The sequence below is a fragment of the Somniosus microcephalus genome, chromosome 8, assembly GCF_052327205.1.
Source record: "Somniosus microcephalus isolate GS21.2 chromosome 8, FLI_Smic_1.0, whole genome shotgun sequence".
NCBI lineage: Eukaryota > Metazoa > Chordata > Chondrichthyes > Squaliformes > Somniosidae > Somniosus > Somniosus microcephalus.
The window spans coordinates 171,599,624-171,616,502 of NC_140994.1; the positions used below are offsets into that span (position 1 = coordinate 171,599,624).

The 16,879-nt window shown below is 44.5% G+C and overlaps 1 protein-coding gene across 2 annotated transcripts in view; it reads right to left on the minus strand.

Moving 5' to 3' along the window:
- Positions 1-16,642, minus strand: part of LOC147113932 (sideroflexin-1) — an 87,220-nt gene extending 70,578 nt beyond the window's left edge. Inside the window, exon 1 of one of the 2 annotated variants that reach the window (XM_085995368.1) lies at positions 16,521-16,642. The gene's annotated coding sequence lies outside the window, so the exon portion shown is untranslated. The other variant, XM_085995369.1, reaches the window with a different exon arrangement.
- Positions 16,643-16,879: the final 237 nt, after the last annotated feature.

Genomic DNA, 16,879 nt, shown 5'->3' on the forward strand with positions numbered 1-16,879 from the left:
GTTTTGAACTTGAAGGGGACAGTACCCGAGGAGAGAAAACCATTTACAATATCAGCTAGCATGGGGGCTAGGAAGGGAAGTTGGGTGGTCAGCAGCTTAGTGGGAATGGGACCAGGAAGGCAGGAAGTGGGTCTCATGGACAAGATGAGCTCAGAGGGCATGGGAGAGGATAGGAGAGAAACTAGAGAAAGACACAGGTTCAGGGCTAGGGAAGGGGGAACCATTACTGGGGGTAATGAAGCGTATGGTGGAATTGACCAGGGGAATACATTGGAACAACAGCAGAAATATTCCTCTTCCCTTATCTTAGCGTGGAGCAAGTTTAAAATGTAAATGATATTGCATTATGAAGCAGCTTGGAGCCTATTTTGAGGGATAATCTTGGGAAGAAATATATGAGTGTGACAAGTGCTCCAGTTTCTGAATATTTAACAGTTTTATGACAAATAGGGAGAATGGTAAGAAAAATCAATGTGCATGCCAGTACTCCTGTTCCCTAAAAGGATCAGAGTCTATTGAACAATTGGAAATGTTTCTTTTTGCTATTTTTAAAATGGGATTTACAGATAGCTTTATTTGGTCGTCTTTCTTCTGTTTGACTGTCAGACAGATACTAAAAATGGATGGCTAGGTGTTTGACACGTGCAAGGATGCACCTGCAACTTGGTAACTGCAATTTTCCCATAATCCCTGCACAAGTTAGTACACATGTACACACAGGTGATCTACACCAAATCAAAAACCTAACAAGGAAAAGCACATTAAATTACCAGACTCCACATAAATCATATAATTTGGCACAAAGAACACTGGAAAAATGACATCTGATAAGAATCAGGAATACAAAATATACATATGCAATATCAGAAATAAGAGAAAGGGAAAGTGGATATTTAAATAGTTAACTTTACACCAGCGGTCCAAGTGTTAGCAGTTACACTCTGAAGTATCTAACATTTCTTACATATAGTTTGTTTTCTCCTTTATTGCAAAAACAACATTGTTACCCACAATGTTTATTCCAAACTAGTTGTACTTTGTACAGATCACTAAACACAAGATTACAGTATCTAACTACTGATAATGAATAGCAAGAAAATCAAGTGCCTCAAGAAAATGTTTTCAAGCATTCAGCTATTAATAAAGTCCCACTGTGCTGTTAATTTGAAGCTGAAAAAAGAAAATTAAGCAATTGAATTCTATTATAATATTTCTGAAAATGCTCAGCAAAAGTCATTACTAGTGAAGGATTTTGAGCTTTTTAATATAGACTTTTTGATGTCTGCTCTTAAGGAGGACTAAGTAAGGCCTATGGAGCGGTAACTGCTCGGCCGGGAACCGTAAGATGGATAAAGGAATGGACATTATGGGCTGGATTTTGTCGGTGTGGGCGGGCTGGGGCGTGCCAGGTGGAAATCGTGTCAGGACCCCGACTCCTAAGTGATGTGTTGAAAAAGTACGATTTTCCCCTAATTGGGCAATTGATTTCCTGCGTGTGGGAACCACTGGCCCAATGAGTCTTTGCATACAGAAAGTCGCCTCCGATGAAGTCATCAATGCTGCTGGATTTAAGGCCTGCAAGCAGCCTTGATTCTTCTGGAGACTGCAAAGGCTCTACAATTTATATGAAGGAGTTGAATTGTGGAAAATGTCAACAATCAAGCAAAAGTGTGCTCCTCGATTCGATGAGCCCTCCCTCCAAGCTCTGGTGCACGGAGCCAGCTGTAATAAGGAGGGCTGTTTCCTTCCTCAGGGAGAAAAAAGCCACCCCAGCAGACAAAAGCTGTGTGGCTACAAGTGGCCCAGGAGGTCAACTCCATTTCACTGAGCCGCAGAACCTGGCTGCAATGCAGAAAGAGGTTTCATGATCTTCTCCGCACAGGAAAAGTGAGTATGACTTTCCCATCACCCTCAATCTGATCCCCATTGCCTCTCCCCACCAGCACTCTGCTTTGCCAACCTCTTCCTCCACATGCCACTTGAAACTTACATCCCTGCACCCTTACCCATTCCCTCTCTCTCTATGGTCACATTCACTTAACTATTCGACCATGCAACCCTCACACTATCACGGTGATGCAATGACAACAACAACTTCCAACACACAGGGAGGGTCATTTGTATCCTTCTAAGCATCTATGCTATGGATTCCCTACACTCACTCCTTCATTCTCACTCAAACTCCACTTGTGTCCCTCATTGCAGGAAAAGAGAGCCCACAATAAGAGGGAAAGAGCGAAGACAGGAGGAGGGCCACACTCAGTAGCCCAGCTCATCACCTCGGAGGAGGCGGCCCTGGAACTCTCCAGTGTCGAGGAAGATTCGCAAGTGGGGGACGGACAGACAGGCGCATCACAGCAAGCTAGTGACAGAATAGTTTGGAATCTCCCTCATTGACATAGAGCATCAGAATCATTATCAGTGACTCATGCTAACAGATTGACTTATGATCATCTGCAATATTCAATGTGCATGTAACCGTGGCCTCACATCTCTAACTCTTTCCTTTACTCCCCCACAGGACCATCGAAAGCTCCCGTCCCTATCCAGGAGGAACAGCCTGAGCCTCCAGACTCCTCAGAGGAAGCTGCAACCTCTGAGGGCGCAGCATCAGCTGAATTCAGCGCACCCAGCACCAGCGCAGACACTCACACCTCGGTGGGACCTTCGCGAGATAGAGTAGTGTTGTCACCTGGTTGGGAGGGCGGGTGGTATGTTGCCCTTCGTGGCGAGAGGGTTCGAGTACAGGAACAAGGATGTCTTGCTACAGTTGTACAGGGCCTTGGTGAGACCGCACCTTGAGTATTGTGTGCAGTTTTGGTCACCTTACCTGAGGAAGGACGTTCTTGCCATGGAGGGAGTGCAGCGAAGATTCACCAGGCTAATACCTGGGATGGCAGGAATGACGTATGAGGAGAGATTGTGTCGATTGGGCTTATACTCACTGGAGTTTAGAAGATTCAGAGGGGATCTCATCGAAACCTATAAAATTCTGTCAGGTCTGGACAGACTAGATGCAGGAAGGATGTTTCTGATGGCCGGGGAGTCCAGAACCAGGGGTCATAGTCTAAGGATAAGGAGTAAGCCACTTAGGACTGAAATGAGGAGGAATTTCTTCACCCAGAGAGTGGTGAACCTGTGGAATTCTCTACCACAGAAGGCGGTTGAGGCCAAGTCTTTAAATATATTCAAGAAAGAGTTGGATATATTTCTTGAGGCTAAAGGGATCAAGGGATATGGGGAGAAGGCAGGGACAGGGTACTGAATTTGGATGATCAGCCATGATCTCATTGAATGGCGGAGCAGGCTCGAAGGACCGAATGGCCTACTCCTGCTCCTATCTTCTATGTATGTTTCTATGACAGCTCACAAGTGAGCATCAGCAGATGGTGGAGACAGGGACAGCAGTGGAGAGTCCTCGTCGGAGGGCGCAGGACTCTGCCAGCTTGGCTCCGCTGCATGTCGACCCTGTGCCTCCGGGTCCATCCAGAAGGAGAGCGGTGCTGGAACTCTAGGAACAGGTGCAGGAGTCTCTGGCAGGTTTTGTCTCCAGGGTCGCTGTGAGTGCGGAGCGAATGGAGGAGTCCATCGCGAACATGAGCAGAGCCTTTGTGGAGGCATTGGCGCATGAACGCATCACCGCGGAAAGGATGGCAACCTACGTGGAAAGGATGGCTACCTCTATGGTAAGGCTGGCTACCATAGAGGAGAGGATGGCTACATCCATGGAGGAGCTTAGTCACCAGGGTATTGAAAACATGGTCATTGTTCAGAATAGAATGACATCTCTTGAGGAGCGATGGTCAGCTATTGAGCAAACAAACCAGACCTTCATACAAGTCCTCTGGAGTAGGACTTCCAGTGCAGAAACGGGTCCTCATGGGCCTCCTGCAGTGCAGCAAGGTGCTGTCAAACCACTTACTAGCTCTGAAGTGGGGCTGACTCATGAGAGGGATGTTGGTGGCAGAGAACAAGGAAGTGGGGACTCCTCTCCAAGCGCTCACACGACCATGCCACAGCAAAGCCCTCGGTCAGAGCCCCACCAGAGTCCTCACCCAACTGAGATGGGCGTCTCAGCCCCTGCACAGCCGCAGGAGCAGCAGACTGTTGGCGAGCCCACACAGGTTCACCACCCCAGAGAATGCCCGCCAAAGGCATCGAAACAGGAGCAGCAAGAGAGTGAGCAAGGGGCCTCCACATCTGCTGAAGCCACAGGGGAAGCACCACATAGGAGCACGCGTAAGAGGAAAATAAAGCACAAGTAGTCACAAGGGTAGTCACTTGGGTGCTGTGTTGTTTTGTTTATGGACTAGCCATCATTGTGATTGTATTATACAAAGTGTTTTGATGGCAAACTGCTGAAGTTGTGGCCTGTGTCATTTCGCAAATGGGACTTTCACATTGAGGGTTTAGGGCGCCTGGCGATTGTCAGAATGGTGGTCAGAGTGATAGGATTCCACAGGTTCTTGCCCATTGTTGATGCTCTGGTAAGAAGGAGCGAGACTAAAGTGTTTGATTGTGCAGGCTAAGCAAATCTGGCCAGGATGAGTGCATCCCTTGCATCTTCAGGTGGGGGACCAGCAGCTTGGTGCTCCTGTTGATGCTGCTGTTGCTCATGGTTCTGCTGCTGCCACAGCTGGTCTGCATCCGAATCTGATGTTCAGGAGAAAAGGAATTAAATGGTCGCCATGCTTCTGCAATATGCCTCAGTTGAGGAAGCGCTTAATCAAGGTGGGGAGAGGGGTTTCCCAGGATGTCACACTGCAGATGGGCGTCAGGCTCCAAACTTCCACAACATTGAGTATGACTGCTAAAAGTTCCCCCAGAGCTGAAACAACAAAGTTCTGCCACCTGAAAACTCCTTTGTAATAGTGGAGCTGCAGATGTGAGTAAGCAATCCACTTGTGAGGCCGCCAGCATTACCTGGCGTGTTCCAGAGGAGGTGTGTAGGATGGGGGAATGTCTAAAAATCAGAAAGGCCTCTCAAAATGGGATTATAGAGGCAATTAAGTGATTGTTAAGGGCCTATCCCGCCTCTTGGAGGCAGGATGGAAAGGGAGCCAGAAAACACGCATTTGGGAAAATTGCTCGGAGGCAGGATCGGGCCCGCCCGCCATTTTAACAACTCAACACGCCTCCAATCCCGCCTCCTCGGGCCAGGCAAAATCAACTTACTGCAGAGTGCACTTTTGCTGCTTCAAAATAAAACAATTTTGAAACACTCTAGTCTCCCAGTGATGTATAATCTGCCTTGTTTACATTGCACATTAGATTCCATAGCACTGGATCAACATGCTGAACAAGTGAGTACTCCAGTGCCATAGGGCTGTCTCAAAGTCGCAGTTCATAATTTAATTTCTGGCTGGTAGATCTTCACTGGTGAATGGAGAAGATCTATACAAGCCGAAGATCTGGGAACAGCATTACTAGCCTGCTCAGATGATGAAAAGATAGTGATCAGCACCACATTTACATTGCACCCAGTGCCGCTGCCTCTTCCGGTGTCAAAACAAAATCATCTCTAAGTGGGTCTTGGAACCTCTGGAAACAATAACACCTCTTCATTCACTTTACAATGCTGCTAGTGCTGTTGGGGCTCCATGTGGAAAGACTCCAAGGTAACTGTAGCATCTTTATTATGGTTATATTTATGTTAATATACTACAAGCCAAATGTATGTTGAATGTTTAAATGTCTTAATCCAAATGTACACTCTCGGGAGCCGCAAGCCTACATTTCGTTGTACTGCACTTGTGCACTAACAATGACAATAAAAGTTGATTTGATTTGATCTGAGCCCGATATACAGTAGCAGGCAGGGTGCTGTCCTCAGCAATAACTTTGCACTTGAGAGATGCAGTGTGTGATAGAACATAAGCCAAGTTAATGGAGGATGGACACAGGGGAAGATTGTGCAGTATGATTAAAGTCAGATGACTTGTTCTTTTCTATTTTTCTCTAACACAACCTTGAACAGTTGCAGCACACTGCTACAGAAATACTGAAAATCGCTTACCCAACTGAAAAAAGTTAGTGCTAGAATAATGGATCTTAGTCAGCACTAGCATAGTGGATCTTAGTCAGCGCAGGCTGTATCCTCTACAATCCTGCTGCTCTCGACACTGAATCATGCCCTACATACCATTGCTCTGAAGCTGATATTAACCATTTCATCCCTACTCCCAATGACTCTAACCTATGTAGTGAGGAGCATCAGTAATTTGCAATTTATTTTTGAAAAAGGAAAGAGAAGGAAGTAAAGGGAAAGAGGAGGAAGGAGCTTGAATTTACATAGTATCTTATCATGACCTCAGGATATCCCAAAGTGCTTCACAACCAATGAATTACTTTTGAAGTGCAGTCACTATTGTTATGTAGTCAAATGCGACAATTTTCATGCAGCAGGGTTCAACAAATACAATATGAAATGAATAACCAATTGATCTGCTTTTGGTGGTATTGGTTGAGGAAAGAATGCCGGCCAGGACACCGAGAAACCTCTTGCTCTTCTTCAAATCTTAGCCTGGTAGGGGACATTTAAAATTATTTGCTTATGTACACAGCAGATGGTATTACAGGCCAAATCAGAAAATAATGAAGTGCATTTAATAACTGACCACATAATTTCATATCCATCACCTTGCTGAAACCTCTCCCATTTTAAGTTAATTTTCTTCCCCGTGTTTAAAGGACATGGCAGTGAATTGAATTGACACATCACTGTTATTGAAGGAGATACATGCAGCTTTACACAATTATCTCCAAGTCACCTTTATAATACTGCTTTAAACACATTAGTTAGATATAGCCATTTTCTGAAAACCGCATGATATAAATGAAGTGTCATTCCATTATCGTGAACAGAAACAGTAGTCTGTATGCAGCATTCCTCATCCGTGATATTGTTGGACATACAAGTTGTAACCTGCCCAAAATGTCTGCAGAAAATATATTTCTTCCTGGATGATCAGAACAAAATAAAAAAAAGTTTGCTATTCTTAGACAGTAGATTATAAGCATCACTACTGAAAATGTTTGCTACTGAATCAGAAATGCAGATTAGTAAACTTGAAATCTGAGGCTGATTTATTGTTACAAGATAACAATCGTCAATCACAATGGTTTTGAACCTCTGGCTGAAGTGACAGAAAAGACTGTAGACATATAGTACAGGAGCTTCTAATAACCTTGAGATACAAGCTCCCCATTTCCCCTGCTTGACTTTTATTGCTCCTTTTTATAAAGGGGTAAGGAGATGGTCTTTCACTGACGGCGTCACAGGACCACAGCTGTTATGCTATATTTGTTGAACCACATATGGAGCGCCACAGTTTGTTTTGCTGCTGTGGAAGATAATTCTTTGATTTGTTTGTTTTAACTGCTCAGTAGGCATCTGACACATTAAACATAGTATTACTGCTTGTAATAAAACTATATAAATTTAATCAGTGATAATTCTCCCTCCCCCAACTCAATCAGATTCCTTTATTTAGGACACTTCCATTACATTTACACTCCCCCCTTAAAAAGATTAGCTCCATCAGAAAGTAGCCTCTAAAATAAAAAGTACATGTTTTAATTTAAACTTCAGTTCTTATTTATAAACCAATTTTAATTTTAAAGATATTTAGCATGTTAACATTCATCAGGTTCCCAAGAATACTAATAATCTCAATAGAATAATGTATAGTTGGGAGTATGACAGATTTGTATGCTTTTGAGAGGCAGCTTTGAGCCAGTACCTAAAGGTGTTTTAGAGCTTCAGGGGCTTCCACTCCTGACTTCCCATACTAAGCTGAAGAGCAGTATAATGCCTTGATTTCTGCTCATTAATTATGGGTTAAAACCTAGCCTTTAATGTCAACTTCAATTAGCCAGTAAAAGGACCTTCTGTACTTCAAATTTAGGGGAAACATTCCAAATGTGGATGGAATCTTGATTCCAGTGGGGCAGGATTCATGTCCTTCGAAACATTCACAAACAGTGTCAAGTTTGCTTCCATTCTGCACCCAATGTCTCAATTTCACCGATATATGAACAATGATTGTACTTCAAAGTAATTAATTGTTTGTTAAGTGCTTTGGGATGTTTCTGAGAAATGTAATAAGGTACTATATAAATGAAAGTTATTTTATTCAACCTTCAGTGCCAGGGTATAAGAACCAAATACCCAATTTTCAAAAGCAGTAAATTTAAATATTTAGATACGTAAAGGCCATAACTCTCAGTAAGAAATAGTTTAATGGGATTAGGCTGGATAGCTCTTTGTTGGCCGGCGCGGACACGATGGGCCGAAATGGCCTCCTTCCGTGCTGTAACTTTCTATTCTCTATTCTTCTATGTCTTACGCTTGATATATTAAAGCCCTGTAGCTGCATAGGGGGAAATTAAGACCCCACAGAATTAACTTGGAAAGAATATCTTCATCACACAATGCCCCTTAATGCAGCAGGAAGCAACATGTCAATATTTAGCAAAGAACAGCATGCTCTTTGACTGACACTCTGGATACACAGCCTTTCTCGACATTCGCTCAAATTTACAAATACTTACAGCTTCATGACCTATTTGACTACACAAGATGAAGCTATAATATTACACATTATCTCTCAAAGTTCTCGGCAGAATGCCATGAATCCAAATTAAATCCCAGTTTACAGTGATTACATCTGCCACCATCTGGAGCAAAGGTCATTCAAGACAAAAGTGCTCATTCACAGAGGCCTTCATTATCACACATGTAAAAGCTAAAATAAACTGACAGAAAAGGATCAAGTTTGAGAGTGCTCATTATGTACTAAGCCATAAATCCCTAAACATTCTGCAGTACTATTATTTTCATGTTTTACTTTCTTCTGTGCCCCATCTATTGTCTTCCCATCTTCACTATGTTATTATCATTCTGGGCTGCAAGCTTCTCCACATATGCTGTCAATGCCACTCTAGATCTGCCCACAGGATGTATTTGCATGGTCTTGTTGCTAATGGGAATAGTGGAGGATGGAAATCTTGGAAACTGAGAAGATTCATCTAGCAACTGGGTAACTATAGACAAAATGTTCCCACTGGGGATAGCCAAGATCAGAATGTCAGTGAAGGCAAAATTAAATTTGGGTGGAGGCAAAATTAAAACTGGCATGAAAATTCCACACTGCAGCTACTGTGATACCCCAACACCAGTGCTTTAAATACAATATGTAAACCATTGCTTAAAAACTAGTGTGGTGGCACTAGTATTGGTGGTCCAATATGATGTGCCACAATGATAGAACAAGGCGGAGCATCCACAATTCCCTCATACTAGTTGTGTCACAGTGATGTGAGTGGAGGCATCGACTGGAAGTGCTTCCCAACAAAAAATGTAGGAAAAGTTTAAGTCACCCCAGACCACATTCATTCATCTCATAGGGCTCGGCCATATCCTGTAGGTTGGAGTATATTGTCTAACAATCCTATGCTAATCACACTAATCTGCTATTTCTGTTGGTGGAATTACAGCACTGTGAATGATGTGATGGGTATTTTGGTTACTATAGCTCCAGGAAGTTAATTGCAGAAAACTGAATAACTTGTAATTCAAAAAGACCACCGAAAGCAAGCAGATGCAAGATAAACAACCGTGGAACCAACAGCTGGAAACCAGAGAGGCGAACAGGGAAGCTTGTGGTGGTTAAGTTAGCATAGCAGCTGAAAATTTACTGACATCTTGAAACATGCATTTTGAATAAAGCTGAGGAAAGATTTCATGGGAGGAGTTGATTTTGAATTTGATGTGTTAAGGGCAAAGTAGTCAATGGGAGTGATGGGCAAATGGCACAGAAAACAGGCAGTGGAGTTTTGGATGTGTTTCATTTTGTTTATGATGATGCTTAGAAGGTTGGCAAGGAGGGCATTGGAGAAAGTCTGGAGGTAACAAAAGTGTGGACAAATATTTCAGTGCAATGGTACTAAGGGCAGAGATAGGCAACATTGCAGAAGCGGAAGCAATAGGTGTTGGCAATGGATCTGACGTAGGGTTCAAGACTTACCTCAAAACTGATCAGGACCATCCGGTTCAAGCTGAGTGAATAACTGGGGAGGGAGTTCGAATCAAGGGCAAGGATATTGATTTTTTGGTGGAGTCTGAAGATGATGGCTTTGCTTTTCTCAAATGTTCAATTCAACAAAATTTTGGCTCATCCTCCATTTGATATTGGACAAACAAAGATAGTAGTAGAAGTCCCTCTTCTTGCTGAACCTCTTGCTGTGGGTACAATTCCATGTGTGTTGGGTGCTCTCTAGGGTCTCACTTAAATGGCCATCTTTCAATTGAGAGTGCCTTGGCAGCTAGTGTCAGCAGGCTATTCGATCACTGGAAAGATCACAGCCAAGTCATATACTGTCCTTATTCAATGTTCACATATGCATATATATCCAGCAAGGGTTATTGAATACCAACGAACACAGGGAGCCCCAGTCAATCCACGCAATATTTACAGGATCAACACAACTTGTTGCTATTATAATAATGGGAGAATGCAAAGATATGCTTCACAATATTCAGAACAGCTCATGTTAAATATATCTGAACTGCTAACAATATCCAAATATGAGATTGTGAATGGGAATGACAACATCCCAAGGAATTTGGTAGTTGTGAATGCATGAACTGGGAAATAAATTTACATTTACTGCTCACAGAGGTGCATTGTTAGAGACCTTTTCATCCTTATATCACTTTTGTGGAATAGTGATAAAAGATCTCACTGCCCTTTATTGCACTAACAGTAATCACCTGTGCAACTGAAATGGCTAAGTAGTCATAAATCAGATTACTGGCTTAGAAATTAGTGCAGTGTTTAGCAGGGTACGGCATGTTTTGGGAGTCGAAATGATTTCCTAGCTGTAAACAGTAGATTTGGAACACACGGTCAAAGGAAAAGGATACTGCTGAAGAGTAACAAAAAATCAAGGAATCAAATTGAATTATGAAGTTAGTAAATAAAAGTAACTCATTAGTTCTTTTTTAAGTGTAGTCACTGTTAGCGAATGGAAACTGAAACGGCAAAAAATGAAAAGCAATGCACTCCCTGAACTGAAATCTAATATCTTTTGAAGTGGGAGTTAAACTGTACTGTATATTGAAGCTACAGGTAGACTATCCTTTATCCGAAAACCTCGGGACCAGCCATGTTTCAGTTTTCGGAAAATTTCGGATTTCGGAAGGTATTTTATAAGACTGGGAAATTTGTCGGGGGTGGGGGTCGGCGGGGGGGTCGGGGTCGGCGTCGTGCGTACGACTTACGCTGAACAAAAACACTTTCGGTTTTCAGAGGATTTTGGTTTTCGGAAGTGCGGATAAAGGATACACTATCCCTTATCCGAAAGGGTGGGGGGTCGGCGGGGGGTCGGGGAGAAAAGAATATCGGACAGGCCGCTGCAGCTATCGGACGGGCCGCTGTATTGTTGGGTTCACTCTCCCGGTATACCTCCTTCACACTGCCCGGCTCGGCCTGCAATCTCCTACCCAGGAGGGAACTCAGTGACCCTCTGCCCTGCTCAGCGTAAGTCGTGCGCCACTCTGGTCATGTCGTGCACACGACTTACGCTGAACGAAAAAACCTTCGGTTTTTAGAGGGTTTCGGTTTTCGGAAGTTCGGATAAAGGGTAGTCTACCTGTATTGATAGGATGGCTATAGAGGAACTGTTTCCACTTGTGGGCGAGTCCAGAACAATGAGGCATAAATAAAACCTAGCCAGCAACAGTTCAAATAAAGAATTTAGGAGCAATGTATTTACAACAACTTGCATTTATATAGCACCTTTAATACAGGAAAACAGCCGAAGGCAATTCACAGGAAGAAAATCAGATGAGAATTGACACCGAGCCAAAGGAGAAGGTATTAGGAAGGGTGACTAAAACTTTGGCCAAGTATTAGATTTTACAGAGGGTTTTAAAGGAGGAGAGAAGTGGAGAGATTTAGGGAGAGAATGTCAGACCTTAGGGCCTAGATGGCTGAAGGCTTGGACACCAATGGTGAGATGAAGGGAGAATGGAATGTACAAAAGGTCAGAGTTGGAGGAACATAGAATTCTTGGAGGGTTGTAGACAATGTTCCCTCTAACTTTTTTTCTGTGCACAGTCCCTTTAAATTGCTGCGCGGCCCATTCAAATTTGGCACATACGTGATTTTTACAATGCAAAAGCCGGTGAGCGGCCTGCGCGAGACCTCACAGACACTGCCGGACAGCTTCAAGAGAGCATAGGCTGTAGAGCTTGAAGAGGATACAGAGGTCGGGAGTTGCGAGGCCATGAAGGGATTTGAAAGAGGATGAGAATTTTAAATGCGGTGTTGGTGCACCCGGAGCCAATGTAGGTCAGAGAGCTCAGGGATGATGTGAGTAAGACTTGGTGTGAGTTAGGATACAGGCAGCAGAGTTTTGGATGAGCTGAAGTTTAGGGAGGTTACCAATGTGGTTGACTTTTAACTGCCCTCTGAAATGGCCTAGCAAGCCACTCAGTTGTGTCAAAACCGCAAAGAAAAACTATAAGAATAAAACCGGACGGACCACCCAACATCGGATTCGGACATGACAAAGACACACCCAGCCAGTCGACCCTGCAAAGTTCTCCTCACTAACATCTAGGGACTTGTGCCAAAATTGGGAGAGCTGTCCACAGACTAGTCAAGCAACAGCCTGACATAATCATACTCTCAGAATCATATCTTTCAGCTAACATCCTAAACTCCTCACCATCCCTGGATATGTCCTGTTCCACTAGCAGGACAGATCCACCAGGGGTGGCGGCACAGTGGTATATATTTGGGAGGGAGTTTCCCTGGGATTCCTCAACATTGACTCCGGAGCCCATGAAGTCTCATGAACAAGGAAACCTCCTGCTGATTACCACCTACCGCCTCCCCCAGCTGGTAAATAAGTACTCCTCCATGTTGAACACCACTTGGAAGAAGCATTGAGGGCAGCAAGGGCACAGAATGTACTCTGGGTTGCGGACTTCAATGTCCATCACTAAGAGTGGCTCGGTAGCATCACGACTGACTGAGCTGGCCGAGTCCTGAAGGAAATAGTTGTCTAACTGGGTCAGTGGCAGGTGGTGAGAGTACCAACACGAAGGAAAAATCTACTTGACCTCATCCTCACCAATCTACCTGTCGCAGATGCATCTGTCCATGACAGTATTGGTAGGAGTGACCACTGCACAGTCTTTGTGGAGACGAAGTCCCGTCTTCACATTGAGAACACCCTCCATCGTGTTGTGTGGCACTACTACTGTGCTAAACGGGACAGATTCAGAACATATCTAGCAGCCCAAAACTGGGCATCCATGATATGCTGTGGGCCATCAGCAGAACTGTATTCCACCACAATCTGTAACCTCATGGCCCGACATATTTCTCACTCTACCATTACCATCAAGACAGGGGACCAACAATGATTCAATGAGGAGTGTAGAAGAGCATGCCAGGAGCAGCATCAGGTGTACATAAAAAGGAGGTGCCAACCTGGTGAAGCTACAACACAGGATTACATGCATGCTATAGATAGAGCTATGCAATCCCACAATGGATCAGATCAAAGTTCTGCAGTGCTGCCCCATCCAGTTGTGAATGGCGGTGGGCAATTAAGCAACTAACGGGAGGAGGGGGTTCCATGAATTCCCATCCTCAATGATGGCGGAGCCCAGCACGTGAGTGCAAAAGACAAGGCTGAAGCGTTTGCAACCATCTTCAGCCAGAAGTCCCGAGTGGATGATCGATCTCAGCCTCTTCCTGAGATCCCCATCATCACAGAAGCCAGGCTTCAGCCAATCTGATTCACCCCACGTGATATCAAGAAATGGCAGAGCGCACAGCAAAGACTATGGGCACAGGCAACATCCCGGCTGTAGTGCAAGGCCAGCATTTTATTGCCCACCCCTAATTGCCCTTGGGAAGGTGGTGGTGAGCCTCCTTCCTGAACCACTGCAGTCCGTGTGGTGAAGGTACTCCCACAGTGCTGTTAGAGAGTGAGTTCCAGGATTTTGACCCAGCGCTGATGAAGGAATGGCGATATATTTCCAAGTCAGGATGATGTGTGACTTGGAGGTGGTAGTGTTCCCATGCACCTGCTGCCCATGTCCTTCTAGGTGGTAGAGGTCGCGGGTTTGGGAGGTGCTGCCGAAGAAGCCTTGGTGAGTTGCTGCAGTACACACTGCAGCCACGGTACGCTGGCGGAGGGAGTGAATGTTTAAGGTGGTGGGTTTGGGAGGTGCTGCCAAAGAAATAGAAAGGAATAGAGGGATATGGGGGCAGGGTGGGAAGAGGTTATTCGAGTGGGAGGATGCTCTTGTGGAGTATAGACCAGTTGGGCCAAATAGCCTGTTACTGTACTGTGCTGTAGATTCTATGTAATTGGTGGCAGTGTGAAACTACACCCTCTAAGAATGCTCACTTGTTTCGCTCCAGAATCACTATGTAGTTCCAGAGTTACACAGCCAATTTAACACAGGTGCAGAGTGAAAATTTCTTCACACTGATGCGAAAGCTGCAATTTACATACACATTAAGATATCTTGCTCTTCTAAGAGTGGACCAGTGGTTCGCACTGATAACCTTAATCTCAGACTGAGATAAAACACCAACCTTGGCTGTTTTATTGTATTTCAAGTTGATCCGCAAATAGAAAGTGAGTGGATATGTAAAAATAGTTATCCAACTCAACACCAAGTAGAAAAAAATCTGTTGACTAGACATCGTGATTTATTAATGACAAACATTAGTTTTATGTTTTCTAGCTTCATGTCAGTTTTACTAGGTATTGAGAAATTCTTGGTGTCGGTTACAAAAAATTGCCTAAATTTGACTTGAGAGGATGATAGCCACAATGTGGAATCTGGCCATGTGATGCAGATTGGTATGAACGTCCTGTGAAAAAATTGAATCTTATTAATTTACAGGCCACAGCCAAGAATCAATAGTTTATCCTTTTTAGGAACAATGTTTGTACAAACCAATTTTTTTTTTACCACCTATATGCAAATCTCTTCAGCATTGTCAAAATGAAATACAGGAGCAATACCTCAAAATTGGAGGATATTAAAAAGAACAAACTACACAGTCTGGAGAGAACATGCATGATGGGCTAAATGGCATTTCCCCATACTTTGTGTTCTTAAATGGTTGAACCATAGCTTTTGTGATTAGTCCATTCCTCTTAATTCAGTTACTTAATTCAAATTACTTCATATACACTAAATTCTCACCTTGCATTATCTGCCTTGCTTAATTTAAATTTGTGGATAATTTACTTTTTCAATCCAAAAAAACTTTGAATTTATCAAAAATATCCTGTATGCTGCATTTGACGCAAAGTACACTGTAAAACACATACATGATTAAATAACAAGCCATTTGTGGGGCACCGCAGAGCTTAATTCGTGATAACATGAGCTAATAGTTAATGTTTAATTTGGCATTGACTGTACAAGAGTCAAATATGAAGAGTCAGCAACCTTCTCGGCAGTACACTATAACTGCAGGGTGTTCCGAGCTATCGTTTCACTGTCAAGTAATCAGTCGCTCATGTTTAAATATGAACAGAAAACAGCACCAGCATTTTATTTAGAATGCAATTACAGTCCTGCCGAGGGATACACGCTAGAATTAAGTCAACAAAATTACACCAACTACTAGTAATCATAAAGCCTGCTGTGTCAATGTTATATTCCAAACAGAATACAAACTTCTGGAATTCATTTTCCTCTCTTTGATGTAATTCGAAAAATCATTGCGTCAGAAATATTAAAACCTGTGCACCGCTGTATAGTTTGCCGGGACTCCAGGAAAAAAAATCTGTAGTCAGCAAGTGTTTCTGCGACACGTATGCCATCTGCATGCGATCACTTGTGACACGCGTTAAAGTTAAATTGCCCGATCGGTTTCTGCGACAGTAACATTCTGTCAAAACTGCCTGATGCTGGGGGATCTCACTGCCTTTTCAAGCTCTGACTGCAACCAAACAAAAAATGAACCGAAGCCATCCGTTGCATCGCGTCTAATCTTTACTGCACACCATACACACACACACACACACACACACAGGTCTGCATTGGAAGCATTCATTCTGCACCATCGGCAAGCAGGGGGAAAAAATCAAAAAAGGAGCGAGAAACCCTTTCATTTAGAGGCCAGCTTATTTGATTTATTGACCGTACGGTTTAGCAGTCGGTTCCATCGGTGATTATGGGAATCCCGGGCTCCCAGTGCCCATTTAACACGATAATAAAATCAGTCAGCACCGGGGGTTGAGAGGGGTGACTGAAGACCCCGGTCCCGGGGGCCGCTGCCCCTCGGTCCCGCTCCGCTCGTTAAACCTCACCGACCTTTGGCGGCCGGTCGGGGAAATCCCCCCGCGGGGACATCCATCCATCCCCTCACCTACCTACCTAGCCAGCCAGCCGTGTCCCTCTCTCCGCGGCCAAGATGGGGAAGGAGGGAGAGCCCCCGATTTTTAACGATATTTAACGGTCGTCCACTCACCGCAAACCGGTGCCGCCGCTTCTCCTTCGATCGCAATCAGTCCAAACCCACGCTCCAGCTAGAGACACCACTTCACCCGGAAGTGCTGCTCCTGACAGCCCGCGAGCCAAACCAACCGGCCACGTGCTGCGGCGTCTCGCGCCCTGTCGGAGTCCCACCCCCCCGTCACCAGGGGGCTCGCGCCATCCAGGGCTCCCCGTTACAGGGGGCTCGCGCCCCAGAGGAGTCCCTCCGTCACAGGGGACTCGCGCCCTGCAGGGCTCCCCATCACCAGGGGGCTCGCGCCCTGCAGGGCACCCCGTCACCAGGGGGCTCGCGCCCTGCAGGGCACCCCGTCACCAGGGGGCTCGCGCCCTCCA